Consider the following 21,656-nt stretch of genomic DNA (forward strand, 5'->3'; position numbering starts at 1 on the left):
AGGTATGGAGAGAAGGCATATGCAGAAACATAAGAATGCATGAGAATAAGTGTGTCTAAAGTGTGAGTAAGGAAAAGAAATTTTTTAAAAGAACTTCCTGGGGAAATAGCCTCCCTTCCGCTTGGCACTGGTCCTCAATGTCACGAGGGAACTGGGACCAGCTTCTCTGGTGCTGTGCATGCCTAGCTGCTGAAATGGAGATTTGTTTCAAAGTTGACTAACACTTTACAGCTAGTCAGTACTTGATGGTGCTTAAAACATTTCTGTTGATGGGATTCTAAGGTATTTAGCTGCCACTAGTTTCAAAGTCTGTTACATTACTGAGCTCAGTGAATGTGGGCTGGAAGAGCAAATTCCTTTAGTTGCTTGTTAAACGGGTATCTGGATTACTTTTGTTATGTTTTATATTTTCTTACCTCTGGGAAGTGTTTCTGGAAGTAGTAAAAGCCTTTTACTTTCAGGATTAATAGTCCTTTCCGTATAACTTTATCCAGAACCAAACTCTAGCAGCATACCCTCTTGAAGACCGCTAGCAGTTCCCTTTGCCAGCTCACTCTCTCTGGCTGATGCAGCTGCCTGCTTTGGTTTGCAAGAGTAAGGGAGCAGAGGTGGAGGAGGTGCATGTACTGTGCACAGTAGTCTATGCAATAGAATAGGTTGTGATTCCATGCAAAATGGAATTAATATTATAGGATTGTAGCAGGTTTAGTTTAACTATGTTCAACTTCATTATAGCTGGTAACTGGTCTCATTTTTTTTTCCCCCCAAATATGATGTTGCAGTTCAGTTATACCACAGAATGAAAAAATACAGACACTAAAAAACCCAAAACACCACTCCCCCACCCGCCCAAAAAAACCTGAACAAACCAAACTCAAAACATGTTCCACCTTTAACATTTCTGGTGCATGTATTTGATATCCTTGTGAAAGGAATGTTTTGATGGTACAGGGATGAGCTGGTATTTTGCTATCAAAAATCATGTGTAAACTCTGTGTGTGTGTCTGTCTGTCTATAAAAAAATAAATATGCAATTAGGTCTGCTAATGCTTCCCGGACTTACAACATCCACAGTTCTGACAATTTCAGGGCTTTAGTAGCAGATTTCAATCATTCTAAATTGTACATTGTTTTTCTGTTCAGCTTTAATGTTCTTAGATGGCAAGGACAGTATTTCCACTACCGTATACATGTGGCTGCATAACTTACAGGGATAAGCTATCTAAGCAATCTGTAGATTCCCTAGGAAAAAAAAAAAGATTTTTTTGGGAGGGGTTGGGCCAGAAGATGTGTACTATTTTCCTAGGACATGCCACACAACGTTACTTTAACCAATGTTAAATCATCCTGTTGTGTAGCACCTTCTTCCTGCTGTTCAAGCTCTTCAGAGATGCTTTCTGCAGTCTTGTAAAGAGCCAGGAGGTGGGCAAGGTCTCTTTAATTAGTACACATGATGTTTTATTTAACCATCCATCTATGTTGCACAGTGACTGTGCCACAAGAATTGCACAAAGCTTTTCTTAACTGTAGGCGGTTGTTCATTTATTAATGTAAACACCATGTGCCTTGGATGTGTGAGCCCTAAAAATAAATTTGCAGAGTTAAAAATAGATCTCTGGGAGTACTGAGATGCTGCTTAATCAGAACCAGCTGCAAGCTGTCTAGAAAATGTAAGTTATATGGAGCCAGATGGCTTTTGCCCTTTTTGCTTTAGACAGCATGTAATTTGGGTAACTACAGCTACAGTAATGTATTTTCCCAGTCAAACTGTTTGATAAACATATTTGTTTTGAACAGACACTTCCAATTAGAGAACCAGTAAAATGTTAATTTATTTTAATATTTCTCCACGTGGGTAAGCCAAAGGAAGGTTACATAATACTAAAGTCAAAGGCACGCACAATAACTGCTCACAGCTGTATTCAGTAGGAACTAGATTATGACTGTGCATCTTTGTACCACAGGACTCTTACTCTGGGAACAATCCCACTGAAAGCAAGGGAAGAATGATTTAAATGAAATTAATGGCATAATCATCAGTGGGGCTTGTGTGGAGTAAATTTGCAGGGGTAAAGTGTTACACAAAATATAGGAAGTGTGTCAGAATGATACCTGGCAAGTGTATATCAAAACAGCAGCCCATATGATTTCAGGAAGGGTTCCTTGCAGCACTTCTGCTTAACTGATGGTATTAAAACCCAAAACTTTTCTGAGGCTTGGCAGTTTCCACAATTCACCAGCCTGCTGTTGAGGACCTGTGTTCAGACTGTATTTAGGAGTCTCAGTGACTAGTCTAGGAAGTGGGAAGCTGATGCTCAAGTCTGCTTGATTTGATTTGGAACCACCAGGGACAGGGAGTTCTGTATTGGTTGAGAGGCTTGAAGGTGAATATCTCAACCTGCAGAATCATCCTAACTCTATTTACAAGGTCTACTGCTCTGCATCTGGGGGAGCATAGTGTGAAATTGTACAGACTCCAGATCATTCCAGCTGTGTGCATAGAAATTGCTGTTCAATCTAGTACTTCCCTAACTAGACTTGTGTTATGATTATAGGAAAACCTGGGGGGAGGAGGTGCAGTGTATTTGAGGAAGTAGCCTCTTTTAGGAATTGTAACAAAAGCCAAGCGGTACAAACCTGAAAAGCAGTGATGGTGTTTTTAAGCAATGACGTCAGATGAAGACTGTTGTGTAGAAGATTCAGAAATGAGTTTTGGTTTAAGCAAAGGCTTTTGAAAATCAGGATTGCTTAAGGTGCCTACTTTATAGGCTGATAATACAAATTACATACAGCTGGCATGAAGCAGTCATATTCAGTGATTAAATGTCTCTGCATCCTTCTCCCATCAGTGTTTTATGTTTTCTATGATGACTGGATTTAGTTAGGATCTTGATGTTCTATTGATGTTTTATCTTTTTTTTTAGCCTTAGCACTATTTGCTTTAATTAAATGAATAATTACATTTTCTAAATGAAATGCCTTTTTCTCCATAAATTTTTCTTTACATTCAATAAGGATTTTTGTCTGTTTCATCTAATCTCCCAGAATTCCTCAACTTCAATGTCTACCATGAAAATTGTCATCATCTTATAAATTTAAACCTCCTATGAGAAATCACACAAAAATTCCAGCCTGTCTCTGAAGGTAGCACTAGCTACCTGAACTAGCTCAGTGATGGGTGGGTAAGATATGTATTTTATTTATTTATTCCTAAATGCTTATATTTAAATGTATCTACATTACAAAGCTGTCTGAAATTGGTGGTGTGGCATTCTCTCCTCAACTTTAATTCTTTTGCACCTGTCATGCTCATGAGTCATGAGATTTTTTTGAACTGCAGGAAGTAGATTAATCAGTCTTCTTATGGCCTGTAGTTTTTTATACTAATTGATGCCAAGCAGAGTTTTAGGTTGCAAGCTTTTTTTGGAAGTATTTCAGTATGAAAATAACTTTCAGAAGTGCTTTGAAAATGCGTTAATTTACTTTTTTTGAATTGCACTTGTTTGGTCTGTTTGATTATTGGCTAAAACAACTAGTGATTTAAGAACTTTCAAATCTGTCCTTGCCTGAACATGATTGCAGGTTCAATTTACAAGTGGATCTTAAAATAGTAACACTTGTAGTCAGGTTCTAAGATGTTTTAGGTTGAAATCAAATTATAAGAATTTACTAGTTTTTGACAGCAGAAGTGATAAAGCTGTGCAGATGAATTTTTAAGTAGCTGTATACATGACTTGCAGTCTTAAACTGATCAGTGTCTGAATTTAGATCATCCCAGCTGTAGGAAAAGCTCTGTGATGATTTGATTACTCCAGGCTTTCTCACTTAAATATTTTGTCAGTGACCTAAAAATGGTTCCCAGTCTATTTACTGTAGGATAATTATGACCCACTCCTAAACAGGAGAGCAAGAAAGGAAGGGGAACTGAGATCCCTTGAAGTCTTTGGTTGAGATTTCAGCATTTCCTTTATTAAGAATCTGGTAGAGGAGAGAAATAATGGATTGCGTATCTACTACTTATTTCCCTTTCCCATTTATCTGATGAGGAGATTAAGATTAGTCATAGAATTAGCTTTACATTTATTGTGCTGTTCAGTGATTTGAATGGCTACAAGCAAAGAAGTATGCTGTACCGATAGAGATATCTGCAGTAAATTATTTGTGCCACAGGAGCTGGTTACTTTTAAGGGAAGGAAAAGTAAGAAGGGATGATTTTGACCGGATTTAGAGCAGATAATTGATTTCTGAATTTAGTGATTGAACTTTTGAAAATTCAAGTAAATTCCTCCTCAAATGCCACATGAAGTATCTGAATGTTTCACTTAAAAGGCATCACAGGAAGGAATTTCTCATTCCAAGTTTAGGAAATTAAGAATTTAAGAAATTACAGACTTGCTTACTGAGAAATACTCAATATACCCAAGTATTTAGTTATCCATTCAGGATTCTTCCTTGTTCCGTTGTAGCAGAGCCCAACCTTTCTTAGTGTGTTTAAGTGAGTGTTTTTCAGACATGGCTTCAACAGAGTAAAGGCATCTGAAGCCGAGAGAGCTGGGCCGGCAGTCAGGTCATGTCCGTAGACCTCCATGTTTAGATCAGAATTCTGTTCCTCCTTTCCTTCTTGCTGTGCATAGCCTGAGAATTATTGTAAGCAAGGTGGTCTTGGTGTTTCCTGTAACTGGGTTTAGAGTATTTTACAACCTGCTTGAGTTTGTGCATGTTTGTAATATGTAAGATTGGTTTCTGCCTACATATAGATAAAGGTTAAACATTGAAAATAGAAAAATGACCATAGATTTCACATAGTGCATTACTTTTTAGATTTTAAGAATAAACCTGTGAGATGTTCTGGAAAATGCTGAATTTATTTTCTATATAAATAATTATTCACATATGCAGAAATGCCTGGTTATTATGACTGTTTCTAGACTTAGCTGGAAATCTCCCTCTGTGATTACTTTTAATATTAGTCTAAAAGTACAGCCTTGTCCCCATTTTACCACCACCACCAGAAGAGAAATTGATTTATAAAAGACAAAAAAATAATCCAAATTTAATAATTTAAATGCAAATGTCCCCTTTTAAAGCAAGCAGGAGAGAAAAGAAAGCTATAATAAAGGCTAATACTTTTTATACAGGATCTTACATCCATTACAGTGTGTGCTTTTAAAACTATCCAAGTCTTTCTGCATGATGGTATTTCCAAGATCTTTGGGTTTGTTTACACAAGGACACTCAAAAAATTAACCTGCACTAACTGGACTTGAAGTGAACTAGTTAAATTGCATTAAATCCTTGTTCGAATGCTTTCAAAATTAGTTTCCTTAATTTAGTTCGTATTAATTTATTTTGGAAGTGAACTAAACTACATGGAGCTAATTTAATCCTGAATGAGTATCCATAATAGAGTTGAACTAGTTTAACCACTCTTCTTCAAAAGTAAATCTGGATTGTTTTCATATATTTTGATTTTTCCTCTGAATTTCTTCTTCATTTAAGATGAAATTTCTAAAAATGCTATTATATGTGGGGTTTTTTAGGTTTGGGTTATTTGGGGTTTTTTGGTTGTTTTAAACTCACTGTTACCATAAGCAAAACCATTTGCTTACCCAAGTTTGGCTCTTCCTCATGTCTCAGGAAATCCACACTGACTGAAACCAGTAAAAATCCATTGTAACCACTACAAAATCATCCTAAACCACTTGAACTGATTATTTGTAATTCATAATCTCAATAAATTGTAGAACAGTCTGTAAGTACAATTAAAACCTGCCAGGTCTTTCTATCTTTTGGCAATAGGAAGTCAAGCTGAAGTGATCCAAGAAAAAGCGTTTTTCACTGTCTTAATGGACCTGTCAGAGCACTGGGAATATCGGGTCCTGCCTGAGGTGCTTGTTTCATTGGGACAATGTGAGATTTGGCTCCTTCTTTTCAATTTCTTAAAAAGGACCTAATTTGAATTGCACAGTCTTCCCCTATGTGCTTTTATTGTACATGATTTTCGAGTTCCTTTAAAGAGATTTGCATTTTCCTTGGAGATGTATCTTTGCGAGGTAGACTGCAACTATGACATTTGTGAAACTGAAGAGCTGGATCCTCTTGTTTTTCCTCTACCCTTGTAGCTGAACACAGAGCATTTTCATAACCTCTCTAAAGTTGATTTTTCAATTTGAAAAGTACTTCCAGACCTTTATACCACCCTCTTCCTGAATGTCAGCTACGCTTTACAGTTACTTGAGTGGTTTGTGCCACTCATGCCTTGAGAAGTGTAGGCATTGCAGGCTTCCCATGTTACTATTCCTTTTGGTATTAGAAGTGGTAGAAGAAGGTCCAAAAGAAGAGGATGTGGTAAAAGAGGATCTTCCCCTGTTGGAAGTTTTCCCTTCTTAGATACATTTAATTTTTCAGATAGCTGTATTTTAAGCTAGATTTGTGAGCTATGTTGGGTTTGTTTCTGTTTGACAGAAGGCAACACTTCTGGCAAACAGTTTCCAAAACCCTGAGCATTTCAGTGACCATGAGGAGGCAGGATGAGCCACAACAAGTGAGGGAGGGGAAGTGTTGCTCTCCCAACCACCATTAGACAAGTCATTGGGAATGTCTGGGGGGAAGTATATCTCTCATTAGATCTGCCATTGATGGAATAGTAAATTTGAACTTTAATCTTTTCCTACAGTTTTAGTCAGATGTGACTGACAGGATTTATGTTCCATACGGACCTGTTTTCTCTCATCAAATTTGGGCTGGCCTCTTGTACAAACAGAATACTGTGACACAATTTTAACATGTTCCCTTAGATTCCTTTCATGATGAACTGCCATATGAAGCTTTTCAAAAGAGCACTGTCATGTCACACGCAATCATACTGCATTCTAGAGTAAACACGACTTAAAGCCGTTTTGGCTTTAGAAGATGGTAAAAGTCAGATATGGTGTTCTCTTTGGCATGCTTTTCTGATTTAAAGTATGTCAATATATGTAAAGGAGAGGACCCATTGTATCTATTCATGGTTAGTGACCAAAAGCCAGATGAAATGAGTTACTCACAGGCTAGTTCTTAGAAAAGAGCTGAGATTTTTATTCTATTTTGTAATATATTCCCGTCTGTGCAGTATATCTTTTGAAGCATACTGTTATCTGGTTGCTTTTTGCTAGCTTTTCTTACAACCTTTAAAGTGATACATGTCCCTTGTATCCCTCCCCCCACCCATGAAAGGGTGTTGATCTTATGGCGGAGTTTGCTGAGGGATTTCCATATCACACAAGAATTTAAAATTAAGGAAAAGAAGAAAAAGGTCCGTGAGGCTCAGTAAATGAAACGATTTTAATATTAATTAGGGTGGATATATAGCTATTAATTAGTATCCAAACTATTCAACATTGGAATGATTTTTTAATGTAATTTGTGTTTTCTTCAAATATACATTTTTAAGCAATAAAAAATAATTTTCTCCATACTTCTTTAATAGTGTTAAATATTTAAATAATGAAATGCCAAAAGAAATAAGTGCAGATTTTTTCTTTGTTACCTCTGAGAAGCAAGGGATTATGATGACAACAGAAATGGAAGAGCCAAAGGGTCATCCCTTTTCCAGTCTTTTGTTATACATGCTGAGTAGTTAAATTTTCAGTAGTTTTATTTTGGTGGATATCCAGCTAACTCATTAACTGTGGTGATCTATGTGAACATATTCATTCTGTGTGTACTCTGCAATAGTTATTAGTGCTATATCTGATTATAAGTGTGTGCTCTTCCACCATCCATATATAAAGCTTAACATGTTTGAATAAATAAGTATTTGTTGTCACACTTCCTCCCAGACAGAAGTAAAATGCCTGATGCTTCTGATAGACTTCATTCCTGTATTTACATAAAATATTTTTGGGAGGAAAGAGAAAGAGGCAAAAGGGAGGTCCATAAGAGAGAGAGATCGATCAGACAGTTGTACCACACACAAGGTCTTCTCAGACTCAAGTAACGATAAGACATATTAGCAGCTCTCATTCTTACATTAAAAATGTTCTTTTTTTTTTTTTTTACTAACATATGTTATTTATATTGGGATTTTCGATGTAAGAGTTGTATTATTTTATGGATTTTCTGATATTATGTGGTGGGTTGACCCTGGCTGGATGCCAAGTGCCCATCAAAGCTGATCTATCACTCCCACTCCTCAAGTGGATGGGGAGAGAAAATATAATGAAGGGCTCGTGGGTCGAGATAAGGACAGGGAGATCACTCACCAATTACCATAACAGGCAAACTAAACTCTATTTGGGGAAAATTAATTTAATCTATTATCAAACAGATCAGAGTAGGATAATGAGAAATAAAACCAAATCCTACAAACACCTTTCCCCCACCCCTCCCTTCATCCTGGGCTTAACTTTACTCCCGATTTCTCTACCTCCTCCCTCTGAGCAGCACAGGAGGATGGGCAGTGGGGGTTGCGGTCAGTTCATCACCCCGTTGTCTCTGCTGCTCCTTCCTCCTCAGGGGGAGGACTGCTCACACTCTTCCCCTGCTCCAGCGTGAGGTCCCTCCCACGGGAGACAGTCTTCCACAAACTTCTCCAACATGAGTCCTTCCCACGGGGTGCAGTCCTTCAAGAACAGGCTGCTCCAGCGTGGGTCCCCCACGGGGTCACAAGTCCTGCCATCAAACCTGCCCCAGCGTGGGCTACTCTCTCCACGGGGCTACAGGTCCTGCCAGGAGCCTGCTCCAGCGTGGGCTTCCCACAGGGTCACAGCCTCCTTTGGGCACATCCACCTGCTGCAGCGTGGAGTCCTGGGGTCCTCCCCGGGCTGCAGGTGGAGATCTGCTCCACCGTTACCCTCCATGGGTGCAGGGCACAGCCTGCCTCACCAGGGTCTTCATCATGGGCTGCAGGGGAATCTCTGCTCCGGTGCCTGGAGCACCTCCTCCCCCTCCTTCTTCACTGACCTTGGTGTCTGCAGGGCTGCTGCTCTCACATATTCTCACTCCTCTCTTCAACTGCTGTTGCGCAGCAGTTTTTTTCCCCCTTCTTAAATATGTTACCCCAGAGGCACTACCACTGTCGCTGATGGGCTCAGCCTTGGCCAGCAGCGGGTCTGTCTTGGAGGTGGCTGCCATTGGCTCTATCGGACACAAGGGAAGCTTCTAGCAGCTTCTCACAGATGCCACACCTGTACCCCCCCCACTACCAAAACCTTGACATGCAAACCCGATAAATATTAGTTTGAAAATTATTGCTGCTACTCACTGATTGAAAGGCACTCTGAACCCTGTTAGTGCTTATCTGATGGCTGTATCCTTAGAAAGTCTCTTTTCCAAGCTGCCACACTAATGTATAATAATTATATTGAAGTCTCATTGCAATGCTCTGTGCTCAGTATGTGTTCAAAAGATTTATTTGCATTTCTATCCTGAATAAATTAAAATAAGTTTATTGAAAATGGCTTCACAGGGCTTGAGTTTCCATATATTTCAATTCCTGCATACTTATATACTAATCTACTGGAAAAGCTAACAATTTAAAGGTAAAAGAAACACAAATACTTATACGTGCATTCAACATGTCTCCTGAATGCTTGAAGAGATAAAAGTACTTAAAAAATTCAAAGAAGTTACTAATATTCCTAATCAAAGCTGAAAATTGTGGATTTTGGTTCATTACCATACCTTATTTTTATTGATAGAAGATTTCTTTACCAAAAAATGCAAGACTTGCAGGAGTTAACAATATTGATCAGGGTTTTATAACAGTAGGCTGAAAATGAATTTACAAAAAGTTAATTTTCTTGTAGCTGGAAAGTTAAATCTGGTTTGTGATGTAGAAATATGCACTTAAATTGAAGATATTCACATTTTACCAAAAAATGTGTCATTCAAACTCTTAATACTTCTTTTCATGTCAAATTAGCTTTCTGGTATCTGCTGAATAGTTTGTGATTGACAAATTCTTGGGTTATTTCAATGTGAATGTAGGACTGTGAGAAAGATGCTTTCCTTAATAAGCAATATTAATTTCCTGAAGCATTTCTTTTAAATTATATACTCTGTTAAAATATATGTAAGCAATGTAAAGTATGCTGGGTTTTGGGGTAGGTTTTTTTTGCAATAATGTGTGACACAGGAATTGAAGATCATGTATTTAAGACAGGTAACTATATAAAGCTCTTATCCAAAGAATGGTTCCTTTTCATAGTGGGTCAAAATTTAAGTGAACTCAGTGAGCCCAAAGTGGTGTTTCATAAGAATCCAGAAGCTTGTCTGTATTTTCAGAATTTTAAAGGTCCAGCAGAGCTGGACAACAGGAAACCAGGAGAGTGCAGTCCCAGACATTTAAGTTGAATAATGATTCAAATATTCTAGTATGGTTTTTTTTTTTGGTAATTCAAATGCATGGAGTTAGTTAGATCTAGAGGTATTTTGCAGTATGGTGTTGGCCAAATGAATGGTTCAGGTGACAATGTCAGTTTTTTGACTGGCACATGTAAGCATATCCACGGGGTTTGCCAGTTGTGGTGGGTTGACCCTGGCTGGATGCCAGGTCCCCTCAAAGCTACTCTATCACTCCCCCTCCACACCTAGACAGGCAAGAAAAAATATAAGGAAAGGCTTGTGGGTCGAGATAAGGACCCAGAGAGACCATTCACCAATTACCATAACAGGCAAACTAAACTCTACTTGGGGAAAATTAATTTAATCTATTATCAAACAGATCAGAGTAGGATAATGAGAAATAAAACCAAATCCCACAAACGCCTTTCCCCCACCCCTCCCTTCATCCTGGGCTTAACTTTACTCCCGATTCCTTTACCTCCTCCCTCTGAGCAGCACGGGAGGATGGGCAGTGGGGGTTGTGGTCAGTTCATCACCCCATTGTCTCTGCTGCTCCTTCCTCCTCAGGGGGAGGACTGCTCACACTCTTCCCCTGCTCCAGCGTGAGGTCCCTCCCACGGGAGACAGTCTTCCACAAACTTCTCCAACATGAGTCCTTCCCACGGGGTGCAGTCCTTCAAGAACAGGCTGCTCCAGCGTGGGTCCCCCACGGGGTCACAAGTCCTGCCATCAAACCTGCCCCAGCGTGGGCTACTCTCTCCACGGGGCTACAGGTCCTGCCAGGAGCCTGCTCCAGCGTGGGCTTCCCACAGGGTCACAGCCTCCTTTGGGCACATCCACCTGCTGCAGCGTGGAGTCCTGGGGTCCTCCCCGGGCTGCAGGTGGAGATCTGCTCCACCGTTACCCTCCATGGGTGCAGGGCACAGCCTGCCTCACCAGGGTCTTCATCATGGGCTGCAGGGGAATCTCTGCTCTGGTGCCTGGAGCACCTCCTCCCCCTCCTTCTTCACTGACCTTGGTGTCTGAGAGTTGTTGCTCTCACATATTCTCACTTGTCTCTCCAGCTGCAATTGCTCTCCCACAGTTTTTTTCCCCCTTCTTAAATATGTTACCCCAGAGGCACTACCACTGTCACTGATGGGCTTGGCCTTGGCCATCAACGGGTCTGTTTTGGAGGTGGTTGCCATTGGCTCTGTCAGGCACAGGGGAAGCTTCTAGCAGCTTCTCACAGATGCCACACCTGTACCCCCCCGCTACCAAAACCTTGACATGCAAACCCAATACACCAATAGAATGATGCAGCTTCAGCTCAGTGAAGAAACGGACCCCAGGGAAACCAGTAGAAAAAATCCTCCGTCTCCTGGGCAAGTCAGCAGAGCCTACAATGAAGAACGGAATTGGAGCACCTAGCTGAAAAAAGTGCTCTCAGGGGAAAGATAGCATGACTTTATTAAAGGCTTAAGCCCTTTTGAAGGGTTCAACAGTCATGTGAAGCAAACTAGTTTGGCATCATGGTCTGTTTGTATTTTCAGGAGGCCTTTCTGAAAGACAAGAGTGAAAGTTTTTAAGGAAACTAAGGCTGAAGTGATATAGGAGGGAAGATTCTTTGCGAGCAAGATAGGTAGGGAAAGAAACTGGATAAAGGTAGGGAAATAGGCAGAAAGAAATGATCAGCTGCAGTAGATGTTGAAGGTTAGAAGGGGAGTTCTGCAGGGAGCTCTGCTGAGACCTGTGCTGTTCAACTTTTTATAATTAACCTTGAAAGGGGATGAACTGTAAGGTAGGAAAGTTTGCTGGTAATACTAAGTGTTAAAGTTAGTAAGGATGAGAGACAGCTATAAAGAATCGGACGAAGACCTTTTGACTTTGAGCAATAAAGTGGTAAATAAAAGTCAGCAGAGGTAGATGTGATGTGAAGAAATAGCAATTGTAACTTCATATAGGATGTACTAGGCTCCAAAATGCTGCAGTCACTCAGGTGATCTTGAGGTTTTAATATTCCCATGCAAATACCGAATGAGTAGCACTCGCTAAAGTCAGTTAAGTGTTTGGAACTATTAGGAAAGAAATAAAAAATAAACCTTTTTATGTCAGTATATAAATGTAAGTTTTTTTACACCTTGGTAAAGTGTGTGGCTTTGTTTCTTTCAGAAAGAGTTCTGAAATCTCAGAAATGTTTTTGCAAAAATTGAGAGAATTTAAGTAGGGCAAGACCATGATCTGTGTTGTGGAAGAGCTTCTGAGTCAGGGAAGAGAGAATTTAGTAGGACTTGGTAGAATTCTGCAAAATCATAAATAGCATGGAAGAAGGTTGATATGGATTAATTGTTCTGTGTCTCTTTTGGAATAACTAAAGGGTATCAAATGAAAGTAGTAGGAGGGAGGTTCAAAACAAAGAAACATTTCCTTTTCCTAGCAACAGTGGTGGCAAGCCTCACTGAGGATATTGCTGGTGCTAATTTTTTTTAATCTGGGTCTAAGGGGAGTCTGGACAAGTACATGTGGAGAAATGCATGAAGGTTTCTTAGTATGTAGTGATCATATCTGCCTCAGAAAGTTCCCTGAGTGGAAAGGGTTTGGAGTCTGGAATAGTATTCAGGGGAGTATCATATATGTCCTATTCTTACTTTTTCCTAGACATCTGCTTGTGAATATTGACGAAGACAAGGTATTGGTCTTATCTTATACTTCCTCTAGCAATCAGTTGAAGTTGTTGCATGTCATCTTTGTTGACTTCCTAATTCTTAAATTAAGAGATTTTGTAGTTCATTCCTGTTTAAAAAGAAAAAAAATTACAGTCTGAGCTCAGCTCATCATCACTTATTGGAAAGAAACTGACAAATTAGTATTGAGAAATTTGAAGGCTCTCTTAGGTGCACAGCTGTATTACTTTTGAATAACAAATACTTTCAATAACTGAATGTTAGCTCTTTCAAACTGTGGACTTTTAAGCAACATGCAGTCTAAAATTTCAGTCCAAAATTTCTGTTGATTATGTTTTGATTTTTTTAATCAAATGCATTAAACTCAAACCGAGCTTTGAACCAAGCATGTCTGATGTATACAGAAGTCAGACTGCTTAATTGTTTTCCCTATTACTTTTTCTTCTGTTATTTATTAATTTACAGTTGGACCCATTTCAAGCTACAAGATCTTTCACATATATGTAGACAAACATTGTGCTCTCGTCTTGCTGCTAATTGTATTTTTGTGGAGTTCCGTTTTGGTTGGTAAAGTATTTCTTCATCAGAATATGCCCAGCAGACACTACAGTACTAAAGATGTTTTTCTTAACTATCCATTAATGTCTAATATTGAAAAGAATGCTTCTACTAGCCAACAGTACTCTAGCAGCAAAAACATCTTTTGCAGACTTGACTTTAGTTTGCAGTTTGTGATTATATTATGCTTTTGTGAAAATAGAACATGCTAGTTTTCCAACATGAAATAGAGTCATACAGAGAAGCAAAGAATACTCCATATTAGCCATGCCCATGTGGCTGCAGGTGGGTTAATGATAATGATTAAGTGACAGTGGTCCTGCTGTGCTGTGCTGTGAGGCAGTTATCTGACTCCCAAGCAGATAAACTGTGGGGATAATTTGGTAATCTGATGGATTTCTGATGACTAAACCAGCATAGCAATTACACTTTTTGCTTTTGTTTTGCTAGTTTAAATAAACTGCGTAATTTATTTCCCAGTAGCATGTGGAATGCAGCAGAATATGGAAAACTGAAAACAAAAGGTCAGTACTTTACTTATGTCCCCTCCCTGCTCCTCAGTGAACAGTCTCAACTTCCTCCAAGAGATTTTTGCATCCTGCTGAGTTGGGTAACGTGGAGTAGTCCTTATCAAGAGTCATGCAACAGATATGGAAAACCACAGAAGTAGTTTATGGGATAGTTAATGTCTATAGGGCAATGCTGGCAGAAATATATTTATAAAAGAAAAGTTTCATTTCTGTTAGCTAAATGTGGGGTTAACACCCTAAACTAGTCAGACCCTCTCTTTTGGTTCTGCCTGGAGCAGTTGATGATGTATTCCTCGTCTCAGTTCTTTCAGTGCTCCCCATCTGGAGGTTGCTTCCCTCACAACTCATTCGTGTCCTGGCAGTTTTACTTATGGTAACAAACAGCTTAGGATAATTTTTTTTAGGGAAATAATTGTCAGTTCTGAGGACTGTGGGGAAAACAGATTAAAAACCACTGAAATTAAAGAGTGGTAAGATTCATGTAAGGGAAAGTAAGTTTATAAAGTTTTGTAGATTATTTATTCATGTTGGATGTCCAGAAACTACCCAATGAACTGGGGCTCTACTGGACTGGAACTGTGCAAACAGCATATGATACAATCACTGTATCACAAATGAAGGAACTTAGTTTGCACTCAGTTGCCAGAATTCTTCTGTCCAAAACATTTTTTTTCCTGTAGCTTTAAGCAGTTCTTGAAAGCAATGTGTTTCCTCTCAGAACATCCCCAAACAAATGGAAACTTTCTGGTTATTTAAATGCTAGTTCTTCAAAACATGGTGAAGATCTATCAGGACACAGATTTAATAGCTTCCTCAGGGAGGAGCTACAGGGGGAGGTCAGTGGCCTAAAGTCACTAAGTTCAGCAAAGCCTTTTTAAACTTAACATTCTAAAATCAGGATTCAATAAATTACTTGGGTCAAAATTATTTTAAGTTATAGAATATAACTTTTTTTTTTTTAGTTTAGAAACTATTTAGATGGCTGTACAATATATTTCTGGTTCTGTAGACTTTAGTGGTATTGGGTAGAATATATAAGAATTATGTGATGGAACAAATGAGATTTTTTGCATGAGTATGTATTACATTATATGATTTAATCCACATAATGTGGTCTAAAATAGTTACGTAAGACAGAAAAGAAAGCATATAGTTGGTAAGAAATGTATGCATACTTAGAATAAAACCCATATGTTTTAGCTAGTAGTATTATGTCATGCTAAATTCTTATTTTTTTCCATATCTGTACAAACTTGAATCTATCATGAGGTTCAAACTGGAGAGGAAGACTGTCAATTTGCTTTTGAAATCCTGTAGGAAACAAGCAGCTACTTCCTTTTGAAGAATACTGAAATACTTTATTTCTATATGAAGTGTTGGGTATCTGTATTTTAAAAAATACATACCAAAACCCATATATCTCTGTGATTGCAATAAAATACTTCTAACAATAAAATAAGATTTTTAGTTGTTGAAATATATGTCTTGCAGAGTCATATTTATGATTAGGGGGCAAAATGGTGATGGTGTGCTAATGAAGATAGCTGATGCAAAAATGTCCCAGAGGTAGTATGCAGCGTGGCTGTTAAATTCAAAGATTGCATAACATCTGAATAGCAATTAGTGAGGCAATGGTAATTTATCTAATTTAAGTTGCTGTAACTGAATGTGTCAAATCAAAGATTTAGAAAGATGCTTATCAGATTTGTGAACAGTTTTGTTAAATCTTGTGGATGTTTAACATTCTCTTTCATGCACCCTTCAATGAGATAATCTTACAATTTGGACCACTACTATTTTCCATTCAGAAACACTTAAAATAGCAGAAGAAGTCCTCAGAGTTACTAAGAGATAGGATATGATACTGTTCCTGTCTGAATGACTTCTACCAGAGGGGAAATGTGCAAGAACTTGTCCTTTTTCCTCCCCTCCATCCCCATCAGTTGATTGGGGACTGATAAAACAACTGGTTTCATTGCCCTCACTCAAAGCAAACTCAAGTTTGGTGGAGGGGGTACAGGAGCATGCTTCATTAGGTAGTCTTTTCTCTGTCATTAAAGAAACATGGAAACTAGCCAAAAAGCCGCTAAGTTTATCTGAAGTAACACTTGCAGCTTTGTGGAAGTATGCGGCTGAGTAATAGTACAAAAATAGCTAGTTATTTTGAGGAAGAGCATATGTTCTGTAACAATGAGAAATTGGTATACAGATAAAAGAAATTACAGATCTAAATATAAATTTCAGATGAGAAAGATCTGTGGCTTAGTGCCACAAAGTCTTCTGTAGACGTAGCCATTAGAAGTTGTTTAAAGCTCATTCTTCTAACATAGTTATTTAAAGCACCATCATTGGTATATTGCTGTACTGCCTTAAAGGTGCATATTTTGTAGTCTGTAACAGTACAGATAATAGTCACTTTTTATCGAGTGCACACTGATATACAGGGCACCATACAGTGATAATTGCAGGCTTTTTTTTTTTTCTTACAAGAAAGGTACATTGCAGAGCCATACTATTTGCTTACTTACCATTTAAAGACACTGACAGCCAAATGCAGCTATCTCCTTTTAGAATTAAGAATGAAGACAACATTGGAACAGATTCTCAGGTTATGTGAGAAAGCAGTTAGATATATGTGCTTAGACATTGGAAAACATTTCCAGTACAATCACTTGTGCAACATTGTTCAAAATTAGCCATGCTTCAGCAGATAATAGCAAAGTTTATTTTGCTTGAAAAAAAAAAAAAAGGTATGAAGTACTACTTTGAGGATTAAAACTTTCCTCCATAGAAGTTGCTCTATTTCATGGAAGAGATTAGTTTCTTTACAAAAAAGTGAAGAGTGCAAGTTGGCACCAAGTCCCTGAAAATCTCTACCTTTAAATGTTTCTCCTTCTGCTTTTTTTTCTTTTTTAAGGTTCTCCTTACACAATTAGAGATTGGCATATGTAAAAGTCATACTGATGAGCAGAACAAGAGATTAGAAGATTAAGCTGCAGTTAGATGTGGAATAACTAGAACCTAAGGCATTACCAAATAAAATCCACACAGAGCTGCTCTGTTCATCAAGCTCTCAGTAGTCAGTGTAAAGCTGACTGAGATTTGAAAGATTCAAGAGTAATTATGTAAAGTAAAATCTCTATTGTTAAAATTTTACTTTTCAGGAGGTACCAGTTTGAAAATATTAGACCTTAAGACAGTCTTGGCAAAACAAAAATTAGTTCTCATTTGATTTGTGAGTAAATCTTTTTCTTCTTTTATGAACCACTCGAACTTCAAAAAATCTACATGCCATTTGCTGTCATTTTCTGACTATAAGAAAGATGTGATCATGCAGGACTTTTCCAGAAGAGGAGGAAATATTGGCAAAGGAGAGACATACAGAATTTAGAGGGGAAAAGCAGGGAGAGGTTGAAGAATTCAGCTGGCATTAGACACATAATCACTTAATAGAGATATTTTTATGCTCATTCTCCTTCTCTCTCTCTCTCTCTCCCTCTCTTAATCATTGAATAACCAGCCTGATCTCATTAGTGTCTGTATTATAAACTACCTGTGTTGCTACCGCTGGGAAGAAACAAGGAGAAAAGGAAGGTTCCAAAATTGAGATAGAAAATTATTGAGAAATATAGAGAAAAGAGGAGAAAAAGAATTCTTACAGGTTTTCCTCCTCTGATTTTTGAGGTATTTTCGCTGTAATGCTGAAAGTATAGACAAAGGACTTTAGCTCTTGCATTTATGATTCCCTGAAAAAGGGAGGTCACTTTTCTCTGAGCCAGCAGTCATCTCTGTATTTAAAGTAGAGCCAAAAAAGGGAAGTATAGGAGGTCAGATAGTCTTCCTGTTAAACTTTAATGCACAAGTGTGTATTTGGTGTTTAGAGTTGGCTTCTAGTAAAATAAGATAAAGTAAAAAAAAAAAAAGGTCCTAGTGAATTTAATGATCTTTCTGTATATCTGGGATCTGTTTCACGGGTACTTACTGGTACCTGTTGCAGTTCCTGGATGGGCTACATACCCAGTTTTATTTTCTGTGAAAATAAGTATGCAGAGGAATAGCTGATACATGTCCAGATCTCATCCTAGTATTTCAGATGCAGCCTGGATACTTAAATGGTAGGTAAATTATTGGCAAAAAGGCAGGAGAATACAAAAACATCACTAGCCACAGCTGTGAAATCTGGGCAGTTTGGGAGTAAACCTGTTCTGGCCAAGATCAACGATTAGAGTATTCTCTCTGACCATTTTGATACTGGGTTTGGAGAGAAAGTAGAAGATACTTTTCTTTCATAATGGGGAGCAAAGTGTTTTTTATGGTGTTCCCTCTGTGGAGATGCTCCTAGTACTCTATTTTACTTGTTTATTCTTGTGATTTTAAAAAAAGCTCTATCCAAAATGCTCCTCATTTGGAGCTTTGTGCATCCATGCCATATGTTAAAAACATGATGAAGAGTAGTTGTAGAATTCATGCAGCAACACTTGTCCTTTATCTCCCTCCCCACCCACACTGAAATAACAGACTTGGAGTCTGTTATCCTCTGCACCATTTTTTCCTCCTGCAAATGTAATTTTCCAGCTATACTAGGTCAATGTTCTTCAAATTGACCAGGGATTTTATTTTTTTTTTTTTATTTTTTTATTTTTCAGACTCACATTTTGAGGGTCTATTTTTAGGTTCTTCAAAACACTGGACTGGTGCATCTGGAATACATAAGCTAAAATTTGGAACCTTAAAAGCAACTAAAGGTGAATAAAAAAAATTGCTCTGAGTTTCTTGAAGTACTGTTGTAAGCACCAAATCTGGAACATGTTTTATGCCATTTTTCATATTTTCAGTGTGTCATCTAGAAGTTAAAGAAAATTTTAAAAGGGTTTTGGAAACCAACTTCTGTATTTTTGAACTCATTTGAAATGTGTAATCCTCAATAAGAAGTTATGCCCCATTTGACTTGTACATGCTAATATTTCAGCTTATTTCCATAGCTGCTGCATACTCTGAAACGTGCAGAGTGAGACAGCAAAAGATCTCATCCTGTCTGATGTAATCTTGTTCAAAGTTTTTTCACTCTTAGTATCCTGTGACAGTCATTTTTAGCAGTGGGATCATAAACAGCCTTTAATGCTTGATTTGTCTTCTTTCACAGAGAGTAAAGGAAGCGTCTAGCATGTATTATGAAGTACAATGTGTGTGTGTAAGCATGGAAACAGAGAGCTGTTAGAAGAAATGTTACAAAAGGTGTACAAAAGGTGATATCATTTCACAAGCAAATGCCTGTGGACAAATGTGAAACATGATTTTCATTGTGTAAGCATTTTACAAATGAAATATCACAGCATGTTAGATAGAAAACCATTATGCTTTTGTTATCAGTGGTTTGGTTTTGTGCATAAGGTGCTGATCTCTCTGGGTTTTGACAGGTGTATGTAAGAAAATTTTCAAAAAAGGTATGTTTTAAAACAAATGGTAAAAATTACTTAACAGTTTTACTTTAGATATGCAATCCTTTGCAACAGCTTCACATGTCTTGCTTTAGTCATCTGTTTTTTTAAGTCAATCTGTAAACAATGGCCCGAATCACATAATCAATGGAATATTGAATTGTAAGAGAAGACATTATCTCGGAAAGTGACCTAAAATAGCTTTGGAAGTTCCATCATGCTCAGTATTTTAACAGAGCGAGGATCCATGATATAAGAACAAATATCTACAAAATACAGTTTCTTTTCTGGCTGTGGAACATGAGTAACATAAGAACATAGAGAGACGCTAGTTTGTGACTATCGCTCATGGAGGAGGCAGTGCTGAACCTTCCTGGAGTGACTCCATCCAGGAACAGCTTGAGGGACCCGTACCAACAGTGATCCAGACACAAGTTACATTTGTCTTCTAGACTCTGAAAATGCTCTTATCTTTGTAAAGTAAATTTGTTCCTTGTGTGACCTGAAACAGTCTAAAGAGGGTTCTCATTTAATTTAGTGCTTGTTTAGTCCCAGAGGGTTTGCGTGTTAGAGAAGCTTCAAGGTAGTCCGAAAAAAGACAGCTGGGGTTGATTCTGCTGCAACATGAATAATTCTCAAGCTTTCCTCTGACAGAGCTCTTGGCCTCAGGAAGAGCTACTGCAGGCAGCACTGCCTGGACTCTGGGAACAGGAAGACTGGAAGAGTTTTGCTATTCAAAAAAACTTCCAGAAAACCAAAGTCCTCTGACTAGCTGACAGCTACACTGTAGCGTATGCTACAAACACTGGGATGTGCAGCCCTGCCATTGTAAAATTAATTCAGGAGTTTTTTCAGTCCATTGAACAGACCAAAACTTCTAGTAATAAAAGATCAATTTTAAAAAGACCCCATTTCTGTTTTGTCCATATGAACACATTTTTTTAGATTCTGCTGGGTTTTTTTCTCCACCCTTTAGGCAAAGATATTATAAAGAAACAGCTTAAGGAAATGAAACAAGCTGTCCAAATGTGTAAAAGTTGCACTTCCTCAAGGAATTTCAGTAATGCATAACAACTGGTCTAAATGGGGATTGGAACAGTTTAGAAATTTGGGGTTTTTTTTAATTTTAAATAAGAAGGAGAACCGTAATGATTTCTCAAGAGAGCAAGGACGGTTTTTAGAAATTGGCTCGATACTTGCATAGTTAAGAGTTACACTGGAAGAAAAACAGATATTTAATATATAAACCAAAAGTTTTCCTACTTTATCATGTTTTGTCTTTCAAAATGAGCCATAGCTATTTTTTTCTGCTGTCGTGGTGTTAACCTGTTAGAAACATCTGAGCAAACACAGCAGCATTTACACATGTAGATGTCGAATGGGTAGAGTAGAGGACATTATAGTTAACTATACCAAAATGTGTGGGGTGCTCTGATGTCTGGCATGTTTGCCATGTGGCATACATATTAAAGTATATTGTGACTATCTCCAGTACAGTAATTTATATCTGCTATCAGTTTTTAAAGTTTGCTATTTCTTGATAAGCCACTGTACAAATGAATGCTGAGATTTCAGCAGATATTGAAAGGATTTTTTAATTGTTGCTTCTAGAACAGAAGATAATATCCTCTTTATATGATGCAATCCCTAGCACTGATAATTTAGCTCTGTTCTTGTTATTTAAGTAACTGCTCTATCTCATTCTTTCTCATAATCTGTAGAAAAGCACAAGCAGATACAGAAGAGAGTCACACGAAGGACATACTAATAGGATCTCCATCTTTGTTTCTCTGATAAGTTCCAGAGACCCCAGATTCATGGATCATCGGGAAAAATGGTGAAAGCTTTTCGGGGAGGTTTGAATAATAGTTTGGTTATATAGCAACAAGAGATAATCCGAGAGCTACTTTTTGGGAGGCAGTTCTAGTGTAGTTTTTTTTCTTTTGGGATATAGTTAGCATGCATAAAGTACTGCTTCCCTTTTGGGTTTATGAGAATGTTTATGTTGACTCTGGTTTATTTGCATAAACGTATCTTGAAAGTGTGCAGGTGGTGATGTTAATATAGGTAAGCACTTATGTGGATATCTGTGATGATTCCTTTGTTTTCTCCACTTAACACCTATTTTGACTTAAATTGGG

At 38.0% G+C, this 21,656-nt stretch overlaps 1 protein-coding gene and 1 long non-coding RNA gene across 4 annotated transcripts in view; both read left to right on the plus strand.

Moving 5' to 3' along the window:
* Positions 1 to 21,656, plus strand: part of HDAC9 (histone deacetylase 9) — a 489,787-nt gene that overhangs the window by 53,630 nt on the left and 414,501 nt on the right. The gene's annotated exons all lie outside the window — the stretch shown is intronic.
* LOC141928567 (uncharacterized) overlaps positions 14,026 to 21,656 on the plus strand; it is an 89,200-nt gene continuing 81,569 nt past the window's right edge. Inside the window, exons 1-2 of the long non-coding RNA XR_012624796.1 lie at positions 14,026 to 14,071; positions 18,751 to 18,822. This is a non-coding gene — a long non-coding RNA (uncharacterized LOC141928567). The remainder of the gene's footprint in view (positions 14,072 to 18,750; positions 18,823 to 21,656) is intronic.

This window comes from Strix aluco, chromosome 1 (genome assembly GCF_031877795.1).
Source record: "Strix aluco isolate bStrAlu1 chromosome 1, bStrAlu1.hap1, whole genome shotgun sequence".
NCBI lineage: Eukaryota > Metazoa > Chordata > Aves > Strigiformes > Strigidae > Strix > Strix aluco.